Consider the following 19,993-nt stretch of genomic DNA (forward strand, 5'->3'; position numbering starts at 1 on the left):
TAAGAAGAATTTTCAACGATCGCGTCGCGGGTATACACATTGTTGCATAACGAGTCGGGTGATTCTTCTTGTCCGGTTGCGCTCCAACTAGATAATATTATAATTCCGATAAGCGTGACCACTTGCTGAAAACGCATTCCACGGCGAGATTGAAGAATCGCCCGCGTCATTTATAGTGCATTTGAAGGGCCGATTGCTCGTAATGGGTGTCGCGTGGGCCCTGACAGGGCGCACGTGGTCGTCCTGTCTCGAAGACAGGAAAGAGAGGAATGGCCAGCCAACGATCGAAAGAAGAAAAGAGAGGAACGAACAGATTGGCAAGAGCAAGGGGCTGGTAAGACTCGGTAATTCTTAACGATAATCATCGCATCCGGGATATGCCGTGGCTTTGTCGTCGCGGATGAAAACGCCGCAAGGGTGAAGATGACCTAATCGTTGAGGAGACAGGCCGCTAACGACTCCGGCCACGGAGGAAATAAGGCGGATAGAGGCCTCCTCCTTCTCCTCCTCTTCCTATACTTTCGCGCGACGGTTACGCTTCGTTTTAATCAAGCCGCACAGTTTAATTTCACGCGGGCGTCAGCTTTGTATAAATAGCCAGATGATGGCTACGATGATGAGTACTTGGAACAGATTGCCAGCAGCGTCAACGTTTCTTTTTCCCTCGTTTTCTTTTCGATTGAAACGACCAGTCCATCAAAAAATGCGTTACAACGAATGAATAGTACACGTTAATGAGCCAAAGGGGATATACCACCGTGTAATCGACGAACTTCAACGACTTCCTGTCTGCGGAGACCGAAGGAACAGGTGACCTAATTCAGTGTAAAGTAACTCTTGCTGTTTATCCGCCGGTGGTCCGCTAGTAATTCGATCTATCTATCGGTAAATGAGACGAGCAGGACTCGTCTAACGTGGGATTAGCACGTGAGCAGCCTAGTACTTTTTAGTTTCGATCGAGCAGGACGGAGGGGATGTTTCGATTGGGGTGAAGATGAATGGCTCGATTCAATTAACCAATACAACACGAGTCACTTTATAAAGTGGCTTTACACTATACAAAAAGCAGGATAACAAAATATAACTAATATAAATATAATATAAAGAAACGAAGGAAAAAGAAGAAGAGAACAAATAACGTACAAGGGGACTGCCAGATAGGATTAAAAACGAAAACCCAAACCACTCGACACTGCATCGCGAGTTTCTGACTGAACGTATTCATTGCAGATCTCGATAGTTCATTCTCGTCTCTTGCAAATGTATTCTATTCTTATGGAAAGAAAGCGAAACGAACGTTGAGATGAACATGCCAGATACCCCCGATGGAAGCTCGCATGCTCTCTGGTCAGGTAGGGAAGAAAGAGAGGAAAGCGAGGGTAAATTATTGATGAAAAACAGGAATTCGTCGCGATGCGATGGGACGACCGATCGGAAGTTTTCACGTGAAATTTGCATTGCGGATTTAACATGCACGTTACTCGGCAGCCGTTCATCTCTACTTTGTCCCTGCATTATGTATGACGCACACAGCAAGCTCCTCGAGCTGCAGCTCTGTTACGGATTCGAAAGTGTAGCAGACTACTCGACACACATTCCCCTGTCTAACCTACCCCGTCCTTATCTCGTGTACTACCTTTTAACGTACTATCAGCCAACATTCTTGCATCCTCGTGGTTAATGATAAAAGCAAGAGTTTCCCCGGGTGAGAATGTCTCGACGAACGACACCGGGACATTGGTTTTTCCAATAAACTCCTGGGAACTCGGCCATGAAATACACGTTGTAATATGTAGGTGCTGTTTCATGGAGTTCTGAATAGAAAAATTAACAATGAGAATCCTGCGAATGTACAATTTTATTCATGAGAATCATTGCACGTAGCAACTTGGAGTGATACATTCTTTACATTCTACAGATTCTTCCTCTTGGAATCATAGAGAACGATGACATTATAGTGTATATTATAGTGTATATTATAGTGTGTATCGTGATTGAAATATTACACTAGTTTGATCTTGAAACCACCTTGACATTCCCATCAATTGGCAATTTTTCTTGAATCTTGAATCGATCTCTTCAGGCTCTTGACAGATCTCATTACATATATACCGGGATATCGTCCATCAAAATACGCGTTGATGACATAATTGTGATGCGTTTATAATCTTAATAAATCCATTGAAGTATCCTGTTAACACATCGATGTTTTCAAACGTTCATCAGGATCAAAGCGATCAAGTAGTTTTCAAGCGGTTCGTGTAATTATCCAATAACAAACGTGTCCTAAGCATCATTATTACGTACCATAGGGACACGTTTACGCATGATCTACGAGACTTTAATTATGCCCCCGGGGAATCGAAAAGGAATAGACGCGTTAGACGAAAGCAGTCGCGTGAGCAGCTGCCTGTCAGGTCGTTGTGACTCCAATAGAACAGAATAATTATGTGGCAGGTCGGAACGAGTCGCTTAGTTGCTCGTTTTTGACCAAACTCGTGAACTTACCAGAAGAAGATCGCTGACTGTTTGCGCTCACGCTGCACGGAACGTGCGCATGCAATCATAACAATGTGATGGAATTACATACTAAAGCGATAAATATTATTCCTTTTCGATGAGAATGAAACTTCTTGGTATCCGTTATTCAGATATTTCCATCTCTGTAGGTTCCCCTTGGAAACTTTTACTCGTCCGATAATAATGGGTTGTCGCAGTGAATGCGAGGGGAACTGTGCTGCTTCGATCGTGTATTCTAACTAGCGAAGCTAAAGTGTAATTTAATATAGGAGACTCAGGCCAAAATTTATAGTTCAACGTGCATCCTTTGTACATCAGAACGTCCATCAATTTCCCGAAATTTCTATGTTCGGTTTGATTATTTTCAAGTGACACTCTGGATTGCAATCGAGTACACAGCAACTCGAAGTTTAGGTACTTCTCTTTACTTTGCGTCCCAGCGTTTGTACATCGAAGCATTTATAAATCGAATTTATCACGGTTTCCACTTTCAAGCAGCAAAACTGTTCTCAAAATTGCAATCGATTGCAGAAACGTTAACGTTCGGTCTCGCGTATAAGTTTGCCCTTTCACGGTATATTTCGTCGGTTTCCCCACCTGAAGAGGAAGAGGCCTGAGCGTGCAGCTTCTACGAAAACGCATAAACATTTCACCTGGACCGCCCACTCGAACCAGTCTCCGCAATATCGCAAATATTCTGGCGCCATCGAGTTTCGAGCCTCGAGTCTAAATAAATAGCCGATCGACGAAGACTTAGTTATGCATGCGACTCGGTCAAAGCGAGTACGATGCTCAGTGTGTTCGGCTGGCTGAATACTTGAGAACGACGGCTGGCCGGTCTGAACAAGTGGCCTCTGCCTTTTCGATGGCCGACGAGAGCTATGATTTGTTTCTCGCGAGACGACACGCGGATAGACTGTTGAAGGAAGGTCCAAGACGAGTGGCAAAAAGAGGAGAATGATTTCAGCAACGTCGAGTGTTTAAGGGTGCCGGACTCTGGAGGAGCTTAAGCACTTCCTAAGTTTTGATTACAGTCGACGTTGAGCTATAATTACTCGAGGTTAACGCGTTGCAGCTACTGACGCATACGTTGCGTCGTCTTAATTATTTAAGGTCCAAGTTGTGGTTACAGTATGAGTATCCTGATATACATGTGACTGTTCTGAATGAAATATTTAACTATCTGTGCGAGTACACTCATAAGAATCTGTGTGCATATTTGATAGCTCTGACGTATTCGTTAAAACGACAGTTTAGCCTTAATTGCTCGACTCTTAGACAGACGCAAATGATGGGGATTTTGTCTTCGTGCATTTTTAAAGAGACAATCTGCGAGCAACGAAATTACAATGTTTCTAACGTGAAAATTATGCATTTTCTGGAAAAGAACGATCCCTGTTTTAATAGCAACGAAGAGCGTAACGTAATTCTAAAAACTATTCTAGACCATAAAATCCTATCGAAGGAGATTAAAAAAAAAGAAGGAAGATATTCAGCTAGGGGATGAAAGACATTAACGGAAGACAGGAAGCGTACCCGTATCGAAGATAGCGCCTAGGTTAATATTTGCCATGGTCTGTTGTCGGCGCGCACGCCATAAGCGAGTCTAGAACACACGGGTCTAAATCCTGGTTAAAAGCACTGATAAGCTTTAGGGTGACACGCACTATGCAGGATTCTCCGAATTTGCCGTTATCAGCTACGGTTTGGGATCGTTCGATTCCAACTATGCCATCATCCTCGGTCGTTAGACAATCTGGAACGAAACTTTCCTCTCGAATTTAGGCCAATAAACGTGATAGTCGTGACAGGTGGAATTTAGGCGACGATACGCTATTCGTAATAACCTGGGACTAACGCGTTACGGTACAGGTGCTGGTTTGCAACGACTGGTAAGGTAAATGACAGGGTAAACGCGGTAAAGGTACACTAGCATTCTGGTATAAAAGGCTGGTACGGTTACATCGTTCGCTCCCTCGAACGCGAACGCGCATATATGTGGAAAATTTATCGAATCGTTTGCGAGTCTGGCTTTCGATCGTTTTTCCAGTCATGTTTCGTATGTTGGATCTTTACGATTCTGACGATTCGTTTATTGGTGACACGGAAGAGTGACATAGTTTTGACGTAGCGTTTTACAGCCGTCGTATATTTCTTTTTTTTTTTTTTCACCGTAGATATTTTACGAGGTGATCGAGGAACGCTTCGGGGGAGAAGTAGGTGGTTCTTCGTTCTAAATTTGCATTCCCATTCGTTGCATTCAGGCGCACTGCGCAACGTTGGGCTGCAAGTTGCAGGCCTTGTGTGAACGACCCCGGGCCTCATACGAAATGTAAATATTTACACGTGAGAGCAGCTGTCAGTGAAGGGGAGTATTCGCTTTTTCAGGTAATGGCCCCGATACCATGGAGGCGCCTTGCCTGCTACACCCGCGATACGTTATCCTGCCACCAGCAGATATTCTTCTCGCTCTTTTTCCACGAATCTTCGGTCCAAGCTGTTGGGATTATACGCGCGTTTGAATGAAATGAATTGGTTAATTAGTTGTGCGTTATCGAACACATGATTGGATCGGAGAATCGACTTAATTCAAGCTATATATAAGGTGGTTCATAAATGCACGTCGATACCACTGGAGATGAATCTACGCTCTGAAATAAGCAAAAGAAATAGGAACATATTTTCTACGTACGTGCTTTATGTGCAGTAACATGTATCGAGGGACGGAACGAACGCTGAACAATTCCTTTAACCATCCATAATTCCAAACCTGAGGTACGTGAGGGAAATTGAAATATACTTAATAAAAGAGAAAGTATAGATGGTATAGGAAGTATAGACAGAATATTCAGACGATTTTGGAGCTGAACCAATAAATGACGATCCAAGATTCAACAAACACACCATCAACCCAATTATCATTCTGCCTTCATCCATCAAGTTACGAATGAAACCAGAAGCAGCTCTTTACCAATATTTAATTATAAAGAAAGCCACAGTGAACCTTCGAATAAAAATTCGAAGAAATTCATTGGAAAGCACCAAGAGCAGAGTTCTAATTGACTGCTACTTAACACCCCACTATGGAGACGACCTCTCTCGATCCTGCAAACTCGATCATCTACAGTAGGAGAACAACAGGCGGATCAGGCGGTACCAATAGGGTGAAACGTGATTTTTCTACGCCGTGCCCCTTCCACGGACCGATCGGCACTCGTGGAAGATACACTTGGCGCGGCTTGCCGGTCCGCCAGGCGACGGAGTAGTTTTCTGGCGCTGGCTAGCGGAGCAGCTGTTTCCAGACTGGAGCGGCGGCCTGGCTGGAAGTTCAGTCTCGTTGCGACCGTCGCCGAGGTCGTGTCGTAGCCTGCCGTTTTTGCGGTCGCGCTCTTTGCCTTCCCGCCACGTGCGCTTCTTCCTCTCTCTCTCTTTCTCTCTCCTTCCTCTCCTTCGTCTCAGTCTTGTCTCGTCAGCCGATACGTCTCGAAACCGGCTCCCGTTCGGAACTCTCCATCCGCGGCAAACCACGCGACGTGCACGTCGCCCCAGGATCCAGGAACGCTTCTACGAACGAAGAGGAACCGAAGAGGATTCTGTTTCATTAAGACGCCAGTGAGTAGCAAAACTTGATTCCCTTTCTACTTTCCTTTGTGAACGATTGAAATTTGAAATCAGTAGGTAAATTTGTAGGATGTGTTAGGATGATAAGTTGATAAGTTAATCACGTACTTAGGATTGTTGCAATTTGGCGAAATTGCAGGATTTATTATAGGATTGTTGGAATTTGGTGAATATTTGTTTTGGACTTTTTAAACTTTGGATTTTGAAAATTTTAGTAGAAATTTTGTGAGTTTAGGTTGTTGAAATTTTGCGAAACTGAAAGATTTTTAAATCTAGGATTATTGAAATCTGTTGAGATCGATAAATTGCTGAACTTAAGATCGTTGAAACTTAAAGAAGAAACGTTTTTATATAGATATAAGAGATTTCGATGCACTTGTATTATTGATTTACATATTTGACATAATTTTTATAAAATTTTAATATTTTGATTTATTCGATGTATCGTTGATTTGTATCGATTGATCGTGCAATGATACATTACCAAGCAGTTTATTGCTCAATTCATCAAATATCGATATTATACACCGTTCCCTCCAAATCAAGTAGAAAAATACACACAGTAATTTGCAATTCATTCTATTCGACACGGATAGAATTAGCTTAAATTACGACTTCGTATTTTATCTTGAAGCGTCATCGACGCTGTTCCAAAGAAAAAAATACCTTCCAACAGATACTCAAACAAACCGACTATCATCGATTCTTTTGTTTAATAATCTTTGGTATTACGTAAATCGCCTCCGGTTTACGCGGTTCACGCGAACAGTTTTCGAAACTATGGCGCGCATTGTTCCGCTACTGAAGTTTCCGGCCGACGAATTCGCGGCTCTCCCACCGGAAACAGTGGTCCCCTGCGGTAGAATCGGGCGATACAGGCCTGTTTTAGTTCCAATCTCTTGGTCACTTCGTGGAATTGCAAATAAAAAAACAAAAATCCAAAAAAGAACGTCAAATGCACGTGTTCCGAGGGTCGATATGCAGTCTGGAGCGAATATAAGTTAGTTGTAGGTCTCTGGAGGACCGAGTTTCGAATATTTTACGGGAGGCGCGTTTTATTTCGCGCCGACCAAAGGAATTCGACGCGCTCCGGAATAATTTTTCGATGGAACGTTGGTTTCTTCGTGGAGAATCTTTGTTCGAATACCCTGAATGCGTTGAAATACTTCAGTTTGGAATGTGCTGTAGCGAAACGGAATCGAAATTGTAGAAACTACCCGAATTCGATTTTGATACGATAATCGCGTTACGCCTGGTATTTCGAGTTGGTGATTCAATGAAAGAGCGTGCCATTATACGTTCGACGATATAATAAAATTATTCGAGAACATAATGGATGGGATGTTCCGCGGACGAAAGTGGCAATGGTTAGAGGCAATTACTCTATCAAAGCTTTGTCGTGTGTACATTAAAAATCTCTATACCGCTCGTTAGACGATACAACAACGTTACCGTGTAACTGCATGGAAATCCGATCGCTTTGAATCAGCGATGTTAAATGAACGTGGGCTGAAAGACTAGTAGCGTAGGAAATATATTCCAAAACACTCTCGATGCTTTGAATAATCCAATCTAAATATGAAAACTCCGAGAAATAAACTTCGAACACCTGAGCAGCTATTTCTCAAACAAAAAGGTTGACGCATTTCTCTCTGACTATGACAAGTTACTCCGACGGCCAACGACTTTATAACATTCACTGAAACCGTAAAGAAATTTTCCTCGGCACCTGTCAGTTTACATTAAACATTTTTATCGCGTACACCGATCGATCTATAATCAGCAATTCCTCGTCGATCATCGACTTTCATTGAATGACCGCTCGACGGTGTGTGTGGCGAAAGCGGCGACAAACGCTAAAGGTCGATCGTGTAGGAATTGGTGTAGCGTAGAACCGATCCACGAACATAGACACCTGCGTTCTAGAGTTCGCAAGTTCGATGAGATGACTAACGACTCATTGTACGTTCGCTCGTAAAAGGAGCGGCCCATCTAGATCGCGTTTCTCTTTTCTTCTTTCGTTTTATCCCTGGCATCGTAGTTTGCGAGCGTTGCAGTAACCCGACCCATCCAACGGTGTAATTGTTTCACCTCTGACATGTGTTTTATGCTAAATTAGTTCCCGATATGGGACAGCATCCTCTGTGACGTGACTCAGACCCGACTATCAGAGAAGCTTTCCTAAGTAGGATACACTTAGAACTCCCTAAAAGTGATCTTTTCATTATTGCTGTTCTCTAAGCACTCTAATTAGTGCTCTATTACCATACTCGTACATCGAATTAGTGTCCTATGCACAACGGACTTGACTCTAAGAACGGGTCTCAAAGAGGCATCCTTGAAGCATGGCTCAAAGGAGTTTCACGGAAATTTGTAGACCTCGAAAGGACCTTCTATAGCAAAAGAAGGAAAGTTTCCCCATTGAGAGATTAAAACGAACCATCCATCCATTGAATAGAAATTTCTCCAAATTCTTCTTCTATTCCTTGAAACGGACTTATGGTGCATCGACTAAAAATTTTACGAAATTCCTTTTCGTTTCTTTAATCTCAGCGTAGACGTTTCTATATATTTTTGTCAATTTTGTATTTTTTTAGAAATTTATCCTCCTGATCTCCATTCTTTGGATATTATCGGACGTCGAAACTTCTTCGTTGCTTCAAAATTACTTTCGCGCCTAATTATAAGAGATAAAACTTCGAAAGAGATAAATAGCCAATGGACGAAAAATTTCTCTGATTCTATAAATTTCCGTGATCAGGTGGTGCGTCTTTTTAAGATTTCCCTATATAAGGCTCGTAAAAGGGGAAACGAAGGATGTTCTAATTGAAGTGGAAACGAACGTGGCGTTCAATGTTCGGTCGCGTTCGGCATAAAGTTTGTTCGCGCGAAATGCCAGTAAATTCGAAATCCACTGGCGAACGAGGCAATCGAGCGTGTTCTCGCTCGCTCAGAACGAATCGCGAATACATCCAGAGCTTGGCTCGATTCGTGCGAACGTGGAGTGACATTAACGCGAAACGAGGGCAGCACGATGTGGGCGAAGATGGACGTTCGTTATCGATGTGATTTGTTGGCGGTGGTTGAAACGAGGGCGTCAGGTAACTGGGGATTCAGGTAGGAAGCCAGTCAGTCTCTCCCTCGCGAACCTACATAAAATGGTAGAATATCGTTCTGGGTTATTGGCTGAGATAGTTTGCGAACTCCGTTGATGCTAGTTTCAGCGGAGTTACGCTGCTGGAAATGATTAAGCGTCGTATTTCTATTCGAAATGCCAGTTGATTAATTGCTGGTTAGCGGTTCGTGATGAAAATAGTTAAGTGTTGCGTTTCTATTCGAATACGATTGATTAATTGCTGCGTGCGACGGTGTTGGTAAGGATGGAACGTTTTCAAAGAAGATTCGGAATATGTAATTCAGAAACGAAGAAGTTTAGCGGTGTGTCTGTGCCGAGGATAATACCACCCTTCTTGGTTAAAATATCCTATTTATCATTTCGAAACTGAAGGAAACTGAAATTTTATCATTCGCTTTGTGCCATCTTTCGACTTGAAACACGTAGTCGTTATTTCGTAATTGCTTATATAATAATTTTAACAGGTAAAAACCTCGAGGTATTTCGAATATCTCGACATAATATATCGAGAACCGAGAAATGCTAGGGAAGGTACAATAGACAGGTTTAAAACTTATGTAAATTTTCTCATCTTTTAGGAGGAATTTTGTTCTTATTTACCTGCTAAACCGACATATTTATTATAAAGGTATTCTTTCGAAATGCAATTTTGCTTGCTCGAAGACCGTATAATTATAAATTGTTCTGCATATATGACGCATTTTATGTTGCAAGACAGTAAACGATCGGCTTGTAGATTGTTTATTTTGACGCGTCGCTGAAAAGAGAACGTGCGTGGGTGGCTACTTTTTCCAGAACTTTTGTTTACCGTCCAACGAGTTTATCGATGGAATGTTCGTTAAAGATTCTGTGAAAGAAGATTGCTTGAATATCGTAAAAGAATCATCGGCTCGAATTAATAATCGAACGGTGGCGAGGAAACTCGAAAGGAACGGTTTCGAAAGTAAATGAAACAAAAAGCAATCATCGGAAACGATCGGCGCACGGTGAAATTCTACCTAATCAAATGTTGGATTCGCGATGAATGTGTGAAATAAAAATAAAAGTGTATTTGAAATAAGCGCGCAACGCGGAATCGACCCGGTCGAAAAAAAGAGCAGCCACTTCGCTGCTTCGTTCATTACCTGTTGTTTTTTTTTCAGCTACGTAAGCATTCGATCGTAACGCGGAATATTTTGCATGTGTTTAATTCCGCATCGTTCGATTAATCACGCGAGAAAATTCATCGCGTAATAATGCAAAATTGGAAATTTATGGCACAAAGTTCCGCAAACTTATAGAAAAATAATTTTAAAAATCCACTCGCCTTTCTTATATATATTTTCAATTATTTTTTATCGCGTGTAAAATGACTACGCATAAAACTAGTAAAAGCAAATATTAGGAAACATGGCACTATACATTTAAATTTTCGAAAGCTCAGTAATTGAAACATTTTACAATTTCTCCGAATTCTATAATTTTTCCCTCGTGTAATAGGTACGCGTTTGAGAATACTCGTTCCTCGAACAGCTTTCGCAAACACATCGAAGGTGATTGCGACGGATCTCCGAAAAAGGAGTAACATTACTAAACAGAAGTTGATACCAGCTAAAAGTTATGGGGTGGTGAAAAACTTATCGTGGAATTTCGTGGACGTGGCCAGAGTGAGTTGCTTCTGCCTTCGATAATATTGATCTTGTCTGGTTGGCGATAAAAGTTTCGCGATTTCTTCTGCTTCGAGTTTTCAGTTTCCGATGCCAGAAATATCAAGTTGTTTTCTTCGAATAGCATCTTAAGTTACCCAGGATGACTTTCCATCATTTGCCTAGTAGTCCACCAAACAAGAAAGTAGAATAAGCGATCGATTGTACTCCAAATGATAACTCCCTGGCAATTTCGTATCATCGTAACAATCGTATATTTTAAGATTCGTTTGGTATTGTTACCCGAACAACAATATCCACTCGAAAAGAAAAGAAACACGGTATACGTTATGGAACGTTCTCGTATAATGTACATTCGTACCAGTTATCCATTAATCCTTATAACGATAATTTTTCACAAAATACCGAGCAAGATTATATTTACAGAAACCTATAAACTGGTCGCGATAAATTATCAACGACGTTTCTTTGCGAACGTGCAGTTAGTGTATACGTTGAATATCGTAAATTTAATCGAAGTACACCGTGAATCGGATACCTTTAATCCAACGAGAAGCAGAATCGAGTCCCGCGTCTAGATGCACCGTGAAAGATTACTTAAACGTTTCATGGTTTCTAAATTGGATTTACGTGAACTTCCTATTAATACGGTGCGGTGTGACGCGGCGAAAGGCCGCTGAGGTTAAACGCCATTTATTTACGGAACGATTGTTAAGGATCCAGATATCGTACGCATGTTCGGCGTTTATCGGCGAATAAGTTTCTCGGGCTACACTAACGACATGGCACAGGCAAGTTTATACCCTCATTTCAGATAGAACGATCGCTACTTCCACGACGATAGTCAGTAGGCATCGAGCAGGTATTGAATAGTATGCGTAAAAGTTAATAGCTTGCGTGTATAGTGTACGTGTGTGTGGCGTACGTGATCGATCACAGATGAGTTTATAGAGGTTTTTATGTCACAGCGTTGTACGTATGGGGGCCGGTAATTCTGTGTAGTTAGGAATTTTTGCTATTAATATTCGTCGAGTAGAAAATTCTTATAATTTTTGTGCTCGCGAGGGGAAACGGGTAATCTTGAAATCTCGATGCTGTTACATAGCTAGTTAATGAAATATAATATAAACAATTTATTAACAGTTGATGAATTGCAGATATTTAGATGTGTAAAAATGTGCAGAATGCATATATTATGTAAACATATACAAAATATGCAAAGCAAACTCGTTATACTTGTTACACTCGTTATACTCGTTATACACGTGTTGTAGTATTTAGAAGGTAAGACAGATCTGTATAGAGGTTCCATTTCTTTGCAATTTGCATAAATAACAATCTAATAATTGAATATTACAAAAATACTAAAAATGCCTCGAGCAAATTTTAGAAATTCTTAGCAAAGTGACGTGGTTGAGAGAAGGAGAGAACGAGATGCAAATGAAATGAATGAAAAACTGAGTTTGTGGATCTTGTCTCGTGAATCATCACAACAGGACCTCCGAACAGGACTTAGGTAAATATTTTCACAGTCAATTTATGATTCCTAGATAGAAAAAATTTGTTACTAATAATAACGACTCTTAGCTATTTAACATTCTCCGTTCGAAGATTCATCGTCGAAGAGGTTTTGTGTTTTCGCTCGGATTTATCGTAGAAGGCAATTCCCTGGTGACAGAAAGAAAGTTTTGTAACGCGAAATAGTCTCTCTTAACCTTCTCTAAACTTCACCCTCACGACACACTAAGTGGCGGTAAAAATAGGCACTTGTACGTACGTGCAAACGCACGCACTCAGCCATGCTAAAGCACGCACTCTCCAGCTCCGACTTTTCATACGTTGCAGTCCACACTTTTCCCTCTCGACGAAAGAAAGCCCCGTCACATGTACCGCGGATGGACTTTGGATCTAAACGCAACGACGCGGAGGAACAACGTTTTGCCATTTTCTTTCTGGCAACTTGTCAATTGTGCCCGGCAAAATGTCTGTGAATCATGAAATATATTACCCAGATTACCGTCCAAAAATCTGCTTCCAAACAATCGAACAACTTCCGTCGTAGTCTGCGTGGCGCCATTTCAATCCACTTTCAACCACCTTTATATTTTCTAAATTAAATTAAACTTGGCCGCTTTCCATTATCTTTTATCTTTCTACACCTCGTTTTACATATTGTTTAATCGTGCTTTTACACTTTGTTTTGCAACATTCATTTCCTTATCTAAGTCACCTCGACGTTTTTCTTTCAACGATGAATATCGCGGAACACGTTTATCGTTAACGATGCTTCTCGATAATAGTCGATAGGAAATGGCTCAAGAAGCAACCCGGACGGCAACTCGTTTAATTCCAGTCATTTCCTGCGAATAAAAAAGAAAATATTATTTTTAAGCTGGAGGCTAATCGATTCGAGAGAGTCGGTGGATCTTTCGTTGGGAGAGCGAATCGAGCGTCGCCTCTGGTTCAATCCTCCGACGTTATTTCTTCGTACGTTCGTTCTTATCGATTCTATTACACGGCCAGATATTTTGAGCGGCACGATATTGCGCGATCGATATCGATAAACCGACCGCTCCCGGCTCATTATTGAGCCGATGGATCTATTTATAGGCGGCCAGGTATCTTGATCTTTGGCCAAGTCGTCGGGTAAACCGATCGTCAGCCCCGTGTTTGCTCATCTTCAGCCACTGCGCTTTAGCGGACCGAAGAGGGTTCTTCAGGCTGATTGCATCGTATCGCCCCGGGATCGTTATATTGTCGTAACGAACCACATCAATGGCGGATGTCTTTATCGTCTTGGACGATTGGAAAGCCGGATCAGAACCACTTGGATATTCGTGGCTCCCTTCTAGTTCGTTTTGCGATCTAGGAAATTATTGTTCATAGAAGTTAACGTAAGAAGCGTTTTCAACGACGCAGGGAAAATAAATTTTTCGAAAGATGAGTGATAGGTTCCAAGGTGTTATTACTATCTCAAGTACTGCCATGAAAATGGGAAGTTTATTTCCCTTGTTTGCATTGCATATAAGTAGTATATGCGATCCGATCTTTGCTAGTTCTCCCACTGAATTTCAAGGCGTTGATCAAATATACTATATAGTTAGTAGATCTATGACGGTTTTCTTAGAAATTACGATTCGCGTACATCCGTACGAGAAACTCTGTTCCTTCAAAAATCCACGAATCTTTACCGGATGAAGATTAAAACATCAAGAACCACGGACACCTCCATGCCCCTTCTTAATCCGTTCAGCGCGCTTCAATTCGAAATTCGATATTTTATGCAGATTTGCGGCTGACCAGCGGCTGGTTAAAACCGTATTACGGCACCGTAGGTGTTAGATTCCATTTGATGGTTCCCATGCTCGTAACTCAGCCGTGGACCGCCCATGGTGAGCCATTGTGGCCGCCGTCAGGCCAATATCCATTCGGCTCGTCTCCTCGCTCGCGCTTCTTTTCGCTGGTCGTTGCACGCCGCGTTTCGCGTAAATGAAATTATCAGCTTTTGCCAGTCGGTTACCACCGTCCGATTTCGTGAATCGTTTCGGGAATCTCTGTGTCCCGTCAGCAAAGATTTAGAACCTTCTTTGTTGGGAGAGAACGAAGAAAACGCATCCAAGAGAAGATAAGATAAATCACTGGCGAGGAAGAATATCAAAGGGATCGTAAAACAAGACGTCAGACGATCGTTCGATAGAAATTGAAAGCCTAGAGGATTTTAAATGGTCGGCAATTAGAATGTTGAGCATCGATCTGGCCGACGAACTCATCGATCACCGGCGGAGAAGCACGTTCGATAATTCACGGTTATCAAATCGGCAGGAACGCGTGTCGCCAAGTTCATAGCGATTAATCACACGAGTCAGCCGCGTAACGTATTCCCGCCGCGTAGCCGCGATTCATCTTCCTGGTTGCCGGCTTTCCGTGCGCGCATTCCTCGCACGAATTACCTCGCGTCTTCGACCGTCGACCAAGGTCGCGTTCTCCTCTTCGTTCGAGCTTCTCCCTTCGTAATTACGCGCGTAATTTCGTTCGAGTCCGCGCAGCAACCAGCTACGGCGACGGCGACGGCGACGATCGTTGACCCTCGACGCGCGAGGAGTTCGCCCGGTTTTTGAAACCGAAAAATTCATTTCGTAGGCAAGAAAGGGACGAAGTGCGGCAGCGGTGGTCGTTAGGTCGTGCGACACATCGTCTCGTGCCGCAGCCATTTCGGAGTAAGAATCTTAAGTACCTGCAGAGTCGGGGCCCACAGCCACTCGAGCGAGACGTCGCTTCATTTTGGCACCCAGAATCCTGCACGTTGCACCCCCTTAGCTTTTTGTGCCCGCAACGAAGGTTTTCAAGTGGCAGCGCGACCATCTCGCCCTGGCGAGATTCTAAATGGCTTTCACCGGGCTGCCAAGGGGGCTGCTTTTCGTCTGGGAACGCCAACACCCTGCTCCGTATTTAATGTCTGCCTAATATCGTGCATCTGCTCCGGTTTTCCATAGCGAACACGATGACATTTTGTTATCTGGCTCGCTGGTCGCATCAAGTATGGTATATCATAAGTGCTATATACAATACATATTAGTGTGAAGGGATGGTAGAGAGCGAAGTAGGTAGCGAGAGAACGAATTGGCTCTCCCTTGCGATGGATTTTATTTTTCTTCCAGCTATTGTCGACTCCTGCCCCTTCCTCGACACGTCCGCTGGTCTCGTTTTCGCACCTGCTCCTCGACTCGACCCATACTTCTTACGAACTCACGCCAATTGGTAGACTATCAGGAAGCACGTGTTTCTCATTCCAGTTCTAGTTTCGCTGTATGTGGTTTCGTGATTTACGGATCGAGGAATGTGGGAGAGGTTCCTCGAAGAAAAGGATCATGTAAAATCAACCGAGCTGCCAGGCATTTTCCAGGTAAACGTAATTTCTGGTGGAATGTTCATCGAGGAATTCGATAGACCTGGCTGCGAACAAAAGGCAGATTTATTCCTAAGCTTGTCAAAGGTCGCGTCTATCTACCAACTGGTGTGTTCCCTTTTATTCAGGTAGCATACCTTTCGTGTTATGAAACGTGGGCACAAAAAATCAGATATAACAAGTATCGTGAGAAAAATCAATCTTGAAAACGCATTCTAAAATAGGTTGCATCGTTGCTCGCAATTAAATCGTAACTTAACGAATTGTTTATTGTCTGAACAGCTTTAAACTTCAATAACGAAGCAGAATTGTGCTCGCCCGAAGCTTCGTTTGCGCATTTGCACGGCCATGTCTGAGAGTTATTGTCCATTGTTTGTCGGCACGGCTCGTAACAAATCCTTTTCCCTGTTCAGCCGCTTTTCTTTCTGCCTTTCGCAGATCTTTGGTTGTCTCGTGTTGACACTTGTTTATTTGTCACGGGTATTACACGTGGACAGTAATGGATACACGAGCCCTGAACATGGAATAATAATAATAGGACCGGCGGCGAACGAATCGAGCCTCGCCGCACGCTGTGACTAATTTCCATCCACCCTCGTAATTCATTTTTCTCTGACCGCTTCGACCCGTTCGCTATTTTACGCCTCGTTCTTCAACGTGTAAAGGCGAACCGCAATTAGATATTTCATTAACTCTGTGTTGAAGAATCGTCGGATGAATATGGCCTGAGTGGATACATAACGTTCGGTTAATAAACTCGCGTCTATAGGCAGATTAGAAGATCTCATATCAAGGCCACTCCCTTCGTCTATGAATCACTCCCACTTTTATGGTCTCGCCACGTGTAGCGACTGTTACGTGTACGGACCATAAATATGGAGAGAACTTTGTATTCTTATTACCACTGATTGCTTGTATATTTAACGAGACATGACTCGAGAACCCGTAATATCGATAAGAGACGTACTCTTGATGAACTGTCTATTCGTATATAATTAACACGTTCATACGACGCAGCATGTACTTCTAAGATGCAAAAAGAGCATATAAAATTGTGACAAGATATTTCACGATAATTTACATGAAACACGCATGTAAAGTTTTACATAACACTCCGTTTATTGCAACGAGATTGTCATAACCAATGTCCGATTAAACGAGCTCTCACTGACTAAATCTACTCATCCGAATGTAAACTATTACTGAAAAAAGATGATACGTAATGAGAAAAATTGTTGAACTCTCACTACATAAACTCTAATTATTGTTCATCCCGTGACGTGTTTACTCTACTGAAACGAAACAATCAGACACCTTCTAGTGTAATGGAAATCAGATCCACAATAAAGCGTGTATACGCTATGAAGACACCATATGTTTCATCATGTGAATCCAGTTAGCCCATGTCGCCATACTGTATCAACAAAATTAACGTTCCATTTAGAGGCTACGAAAATGACGCTACTTAAACGTGGGCCGAGTTTCCCGCTAAATGGTTTCGTCAAACACTTCCAAACGCGTCCAACGCGATGTAGTAGTACTCTACTTTTAACTAAACTTTCACGTCCTCCCACGGGTTCCTTTTTTTCAATTTCCTTCGTCAGAGCGTAGAATTGTGACGAATCGCAGCGGAGATTAAATAGAAAAGCCAAAGCGTGTGTGCTCGAGCACATAGAGTCGCGTGGGCCGGGTTCGTTTCGAGGAGATTTATAAGTTAATCGGGCGTAATGGGCCCTAACGCGTCGAATTGCATCTGTTCGATGCTCTTGGTCGCATATTTCTTGTTCAAGTAAGGGTCAGCCTTTGCTAGATACGTTAAATATACGGAAGTGTGAGTCACGGGGCTTTTGTGCAGTCTACCCTTGGCTAGATCGGAATCGCTTTACGTTTCTGTCACGATAATATCTTTAATGATATCTCTTCTGGTCGCGTCTCCTGTGACCGGGGTAATCTTCCCCTAATACCGCCATTCGGGCCAGAACAGATAAAGAAGCTTGAAAGAAGAACCATCCTCCGAGGCCTGGTGACGATCGTCCAACCCGAGATAATTAAGATCTGGCAAATGAACGGGGGCGATGAAAAATAAAAGAGGTTGTTACACTTCGAGAGCTTCTTGAGGCGCAGTTCCTCTGTATCATGTTCCAAGTCGTTATTATGACGAAATGTAATGGGGAGCTTTGTCCTTTTCGAATCTGATCGTTTCACGGTTTCGCATATTTCAAATTGCAACACCAATTTTTGCTATTGTTTCAACAAGCAGAAGGGTTTTTAATATCTTAAAAAAATTCTTACTGTAACTAACCAAAGCTTTACTTGGAGTGAGAAACGGTATATATCGACGATAGTTGTTTCGTACTGCTCTCAAATATATCTACAATTTTTGTAATATGGAATCGATGTAGAACGTTAAGAAGAAAAATGCAAAAATTATTTCCCTGAAGGAGATAGCGAAACTTCATTTATCACGTTCTTCGCCTGTAATCTTTCAATTTTTTAATAGTAGGAAAACATACGATGTTGCGTTGCGAGTGACCTAAAGAATGCGGCAGGGTTAGAAAAAATTGAATGGAAGATTGATATGGACAACACAGTCGTTCTCTTTGATGGACGTAGGTCCATTAGAATACCAGTGCCGCGACTTATCGTAGTAATTAATATTCCCGCAATTTATTAACGCTTTCATTGGAGCGTGTTTCAACTGCCGATGCGACACGATTATCATCCTCGCGTGTCGCAGTCTTATCTCGGCACTCTTGACGAGCTTAACCTCGCGTAGAAACGTCGTTTACAATCCATGTTTCGACGTGGTACACTCGGCTGGCTGATCGGTATTCGCGGTGTTAAAAAGGTTACCAGTGGGAATCTCATTATTTAAACGGTAATTGCGTGCACCGTATCGGCCAGGTGTGTCGCGTTCGCTTGGTTGCTTAGCACGAAACGCGTGCCACACAAGAACAGACCCCGATCGAAATCATTCCGTGAACACCAGCGAATCTCGCCACGTTTATGTTCCACGTGTTTTTCGCTCCTACCTTTTACACAGGATCGAGATAACTTCCTGTTCGATTATGCAATCGATTCAGCTTGTCTCATAACCGAGGACGCGATTATGCAAAATGATTTTTTTCCAATGTAGTAACGTATCATGTTCTGGAGTATACACGGTGTCACAAAATGTGTGGCGGATATTTTTAAGGTCGGCTTGCGACATCGAAACAATGAATAGAGCTGGTGCGCAAAAATGTGGTTCGAGGTTTTGCTTCTCAAGATATAAAGATTTCTAAAGATAGAAAGAACATTGGAAATATACCACTATCGATGCATCAGCTGACAAACCTTTCAATCTCACTCGCAGATCATTTTTCATCGCACACTCGAAAGGTTCGTCAGCTGATTCATTGATACCATGTGCGTATATTCGTAGCGCAAAATAAAAATCGAATAAAATAAAATTACTTTGAAAAAAGTTGGCTCGAACTCACTTTCGTAACGCCTTATATACACCGTATTATAGGCAATGGCTCGTTGTATAAACGAGTTAGAAGAGGCAACGAAGAGAATTCTCTATTGGAGTTCGATGGCAAAGGCACGGCGACGCAGAAAACGCCAAGGTATGCGGCAGATATAAAACGTTTTACGATCGATGCCGTTTCGATGCTCGTTCGAGGCGAACTTTTTCGCGGAAGTGCATTAGCTAAAGATAAATATACGCTTAACTCATTTAAGTCCGCGTTGAATGTTAATACCGCGGGCAGGGGTGATACGGGAACACTGTCGCCGGGCAATCGTCCAATTCTCGTGCCATCCAACACTACAGCCGCCACACGGCGACCGTGAAGCTTAAAAGTGTTAAGGCTAATGGTCGCTATACTATAAACGTTTCAGCGGTGTCTAACTGTTCGGTCATTAACTTCTGCTCCGCCCGAGAGAACATCGACGTTCCTTCGACGATATCATCGTTGTCATCGTGAGACAAATTGACTGTCCCTCGCTCGATTTCGAGACTAGATAGATGAGTCGTGTTATCGCTCGTTCCTCCAGCTCCATAAATTGTAAATTCCCATTTGTAGTTTAGCTCGAAGTCGTTCGAAGCGCGTACCAGCTCGTTTTATGAATTTTCCGGTCGCGTTATCGCGAACGAATCGTGAATCGCACGAATTCATT

The 19,993-nt window shown here is 42.6% G+C and overlaps 1 protein-coding gene across 3 annotated transcripts in view; it reads left to right on the top strand.

Annotated features, from left to right (window-relative positions):
* The first annotated feature begins 5,707 nt into the window (after positions 1-5,707).
* LOC117243558 (extracellular sulfatase SULF-1 homolog) overlaps positions 5,708-19,993 on the top strand; it is a 78,153-nt gene continuing 63,867 nt past the window's right edge. For 2 of the 3 annotated variants that reach the window (XM_033511158.1, XM_033511159.1), the window contains exon 1: positions 5,708-6,132. The gene's annotated coding sequence lies outside the window, so the exon portion shown is untranslated. The remainder of the gene's footprint in view (positions 6,133-19,993) is intronic. The other variant, XM_033511157.1, reaches the window with a different exon arrangement.

This window comes from Bombus vosnesenskii, unplaced genomic scaffold (genome assembly GCF_011952255.1).
Source record: "Bombus vosnesenskii isolate JDL3184/JDL3185 unplaced genomic scaffold, Bvos_JDL3184-5_v1.1 scf7180000013266, whole genome shotgun sequence".
In the NCBI taxonomy this organism is placed as follows: domain Eukaryota; kingdom Metazoa; phylum Arthropoda; class Insecta; order Hymenoptera; family Apidae; genus Bombus; species Bombus vosnesenskii.